General features: G+C 42.9%; 1 long non-coding RNA gene across 12 annotated transcripts; it reads right to left on the bottom strand.

Annotated features, from left to right (window-relative positions):
- Positions 1-647: 647 nt before the first annotated feature.
- Positions 648-4,028, bottom strand: LOC26531827 (uncharacterized). 12 transcript variants are annotated; one of them, XR_011416969.1, is made up of 5 exons: positions 3,760-4,027; positions 1,723-3,604; positions 1,438-1,624; positions 1,296-1,372; positions 648-1,246 (listed from the first exon to the last, which is right to left on the bottom strand). It is a non-coding gene; the product is annotated as an uncharacterized lncRNA (long non-coding RNA). The 12 variants fall into 12 exon arrangements; XR_011416970.1 differs by having other exon boundaries at positions 1,321-1,372; positions 3,760-4,026; XR_011416971.1 differs by having other exon boundaries at positions 649-994.
- Between the last annotated feature and the right edge of the window lie 896 nt (positions 4,029-4,924).

Raw genomic sequence — 4,924 nt, 5'->3', positions numbered from 1 at the left:
TTCTCACAAGATATATGCTCGAAGGCGTGGCGCAGCTGCCGCACAAAGGAAACGGAACACTTTGCCCCGGCAAAGTTGCCGCTCAGCTGCGGTCGCCGGGCCGAAAGTTGCAAATAGACTTGAAGCAGCAGCAGCAGGCTTTTAGCCTTACTTTGGCCGAGTGCTCGCCAGGATATCGTTGTGAACATGCACGCGGCAAACGCATACGGATACCTAGCAAATGGCGGCAGCGGGTCGTTTGGCAAACATTTGATTTGCCGCCGAGTCTCGCAGACTAATTTTGCATGCAGCACACAAAAGCAAAAGGAGTTGGCACCAGGCACAAAGGTCGGTCGGCGGTCCCATTCACAGTCTCAGTCGCAGGCACAGTCACAGTCACGCAGTCGATTGATTTGGGCTTTAACTGGGGGCCACGGCAAGGAGCTGGCTTCAGCTTCCAAGTAAACGCGGCGCGTCCAGCTTTAAGTTCAAGCCACAGCCTGGCGCACAAGCAGGCATACAAAAACCTATGCAAGCACTGGCTAATGTCTGTGGACTGGCACTAACACGTACGCATATGTTATTCAATACACACACACACACACACACACACACACACACAGTCGAGACAACCCACAAGCACACCCACCTCTCCGTAAGCTTGTTAGTTTGAACACGAAATATTTTATTATTATATATATAATTTGCCATTATGATGATTATACGTGGAATACGTTGCGGATTCGGATTTCGATTTCGATTACCCTTGCGCAGGCATGTCCATTCCAATACGGGTTTTCGGATTCAATGAACGTCGCGCCATCGCCGCCGCCGACGCTTCGTTGTGCTGCATACTTTATGGCCTTGACGAGAGGTGACCATTGGTCCGCTAACCAATTCAATCCACAGGGGGGGAAGGGGCGCACTTTCATTTTGCGAGTATGCCATGCGAAAAAGGTAGATGGGTCCATGGCCTCGTACCCATTTTTGCAGTGCATGTAAATCCACATGCGAGCTGCAGTTAAACAAGCAAATAAATCGTTTTTATCATTTATTAAAAGTTTTCCATAAAGCCAATGTCCAGTCCAATCCAGTCCAGTCCAGTTTTTTCAATACAGTATGCAAACTCAATAAGTCGCAATTATGAACTGATTGAAGCACGGCAAACATGCGTCAGCTCTTCCAGCAAGCATAAATCGGGCATATATCAAATTCATATTTTAAATAAAGCATTGATGGAGCAACCGTTTGAACACTCGACATTTAACTGGAACCTTTCAGGCATCAGCCATACATCATCAATACAATCTTATTACCTGTCAATAAATACAAGAGATCTACCTATTCATCATCTATCCAAGCCTCATCTATTTGTTATACATCAAGCACACATCTATTCCCGTATCGATGAGGTAAACATAAATTCGTCAGGATACGCGTCCCGTCATTCATACATACATCACATATCTAACAGGCATCCAGACTTGCATCAGGCATCTATCGGGTTCCATCCATCGTTCTCACATTAAGCATACAACAGGCATCTGCTGACTTGCATCAAGCGTACATCATGCGTACATCAAGCTTTTATAAGGCATTCATCGACATACTTCAGCTTTATATTGTCACTAGGCATCCGCCATGGCTACGTTAGGCATTCATCAGACATTTTTCAGATTTGCATCAGACTTACAGTGCATCTAATTCATCTGTCAGGCATTCATAAGAAATTCTTCTAATTACCTTATACATAGCATTTCATCAGTCATTCTTCTTCAATCATTCATTTGTCTTTCTTCAGTCGCACATTCCCGAGTTAACAAAGCATTTCGCAGTCCCATTCAGCTGTTCGATATCAGGAGAGACTGTTATGGCGTCAGGCCCTACACCAAAGTTGATTGACGGCAGAATTTGAGGCAATTAGCTGGAATTATCATGGCTGGAATTGTCATCTGATTGTCAGCGCTTTGACATGCACATCATCAGCAATGGAGACGGAATCGCTTCGTGCATAAATTAAGCAGCTTGCAACATGGCACGAGAGGGATTGGGGGAGAGGGGATGGGAAGAGGGAGGGACGGTACTGGTTGGTAAAAAGCTCAAGTTGCACTTAATTAACTGCAATAAGAAACTGAAATTAAGCCACAAGCGGAGCGGCGAATAGGGACAAAGCGAACATGATTTACATAATGCAAATGGGGCTGATGATAAAAATGATGACAATAATGACACGATGATGATGATGATGATGATAATGGAGCTGGGGAAAGTGCAACAAAGGCGAGGCGCTACGAACTGGGCCATAGTCTCATAATTCGTTTACCTAATTTTGGCTCGTTAGTTTCGAATGGAGACGAGGCTGAAGGCAGCCAGAACACGATGCAATAATAATTGCGTTAATAATTGCTAATGGCCAATCATTGGCAATGGCATTGGGCGACAGCGCGCAGGCAACAAATGTTGCCAAGCTGCTGGCAACAAATGTTGCCAGCGCATCGGGCTGCCCAATTGGCCCATAGCGGCTCGTGCCGCCTCGTGTGGCAAGTTCGTTTGCAACTTCGGCGCCGGTTGCCAAGTGGCAAGTGGCAAGTGGCAGGTGGCAGGTGATAAACATAGCCTGCAACAGCTACGCGACCGCCAGCGCCCCCGGCCCGCAGCACCGCGACCCGCTTCACTTACATATTCATATCCAGTTTCAGTGTCAATTGCAGTTTTCAATTTCGTTTGTCAGACCCTTCACCTTCTTTTCCGCACAGCAACGCAGCCACAAAACAAGCGCCGATACAAATTTCAACTATTTCCGGCCGTGTCTTTGGACGGAGAAGAAGAAGATAAAGAAGAAGCAGCAGCAGCAGGGCCTCCTTTGAATTCCGCGTATTTCTCGGCACGCAAAAGCGGGTGGCAGCTATCACAAGAAATAAAACCCCAAAAAAAAAGGAAAAGTGGAAGAAAATTGAGAAGGAAAAAGAGAGAAAAGAAGAAGAAGAAAAAAGAAAAAGAACGAGAAGAACCAATAAGAAGAAGACCTAATGGAATATATATGAGTATTAGCCCAGTCGAAAACAAAAAGTGCGCTAGTCGAGCACGCCCGACTAGCAGATACCCTAGCTTCAATCAAGAACAGCCGCTGTGCTTCTCTCGGTCTTGAGAAAGCTTTGTTTACATTTTGTCGGGAACAAAACGAATGTCTAAAAATTATTTTCAATATTACGTGGTATTTCAGATATCGGCTGCCCTTTTTCCATATGCTAAATGAGGCAGGTGATCGTCACTTCACTCGGTGTTATGCCAAGATCGACTCAGTTGGTCAATTGTTGGTTGAGAATTTCATATACTTATTTTCAAAGTAGGCATTAATGTTAGATCTAGAAAAGGATTCAGTATTCGGCAAATAGCTTTTAGATACATAAATACAGGCTAAAATGAATAAACTCGCAGATGCTTCCTTATCAGGACAAATGACAATATCTCGCTTGACGATAGCCCATCTTCCATTCGATTTGTTTTTTATATTATAATACTCCGATCTTGATAAGATTTGGCTCACATAGTTTATATTGTTAAAGCCGGGTCTCCGATCCGTCTAATGCAACAGGACGAACCAAATTTCTTGATGAGCAACAAACTGGAAACAAAAGTAAAGAAAATGGAATACCCTTTAGGGGTATAAAACAGAAACAGGCTCAAAGTGAGCTTTATTTGAGTCTCAACCCAAGGACACACACCTGGGGAAGAGGCCAGGCTTGGTGAATTGTTAGTGGCACCTGCAATCCCGCCTACCTGTGGTTCAGCTAGATTGTGCTTCTCGGCTTGCTTTGACTGAGCTGCAACAGGGGCCGGAATATGAATATTGTACTTTCACAGGCTCATTTCTGCGCATTTTTTCAACGTCCTGACATTGCAATTTCGAGGAACTTATGCTCCAAATAAAAAACCTTAAAACTTGAATATTGTTCCACATTTTCCGTTCTCCAAATGTGCTTTCGAGCTTCGCACAGATTGAAGTGAGATTTTGACATAGCTGCTCATGGCAGCAAGAAGCTGACGCTTTTGGAAAGGCAAACTATGTTGCGTTAAAATATATCAGAAATTGAAAGAAAAAAATTAAAATATGGTAAGCCATTTCCTAATCCGAGTCTAGTATCTTGTTGACAAACAGTCAGAGCTGGGAATCTAACTTTAAGCTTTTTATAACTTAGCCATGAAAATCAACTTGACATTTCTCATATATACATATATATTCCAAGAACAATATAAATTTTCCAATCTATACGATAGCTGAGTATTATGAGGCAAATATAAGATTTGCATTAGAAATCTAGAAAAGGATTCAGTATTCGGCAATTAGCTTTTAGCTACGTAAATACAGGCTAAAATGAAGCGCCGCTTGTTAAAATTCCCAAATGCTTCTAACCTAGTGTTGTAAGTCGATTTCTTATGGAAAAAAAAACAAATAGTGTGGCGCAGCAAGGAGAAACGTAGTGGAAGTGCAACAAGCAAACATTAGGAAAAGTGATTCGATTCGGTTTCAGCGGCTGTTTATAAAGAATTAACATTTTAGACATTTTTTTGGGTTAACAAAATACATTGTTTAATAGGATTAAATTTAAAAAAAGCAAATAATACACAAAACATTTGCAAATATATTTGTGAATGAGGAATTAAGTGAATGCACTCGAATCATTTATTTTTAGCGACTAGCTAATCAAATCAGCAGGCATTATAGAAAGAGAGAGAGGGAGAGAAAAAGAGAGAGAGAGAGAGAGAGAGAGAGGGATAAAGAGGGAGAAAAATAGAGTGGGAGAGGGAGAGAGACAGCAACTAGAGGCCACTTAAGCAATTTAAACTGAAAGTAATTCCACTAAGATGTTTTAAGAAATTCAAATAGAAATGGCGACGGCGCTGACAGCAGACGGGGACAGGGCGGCCGGAAAGGATGCAGGAC

The sequence above is a fragment of the Drosophila virilis genome, chromosome X (genome assembly GCF_030788295.1).
Source record: "Drosophila virilis strain 15010-1051.87 chromosome X, Dvir_AGI_RSII-ME, whole genome shotgun sequence".
NCBI lineage: Eukaryota > Metazoa > Arthropoda > Insecta > Diptera > Drosophilidae > Drosophila > Drosophila virilis.
The sequence above is the reverse complement of the archived record's forward strand: the minus strand, read 5'-3'. Positions and strand labels throughout refer to the sequence as shown.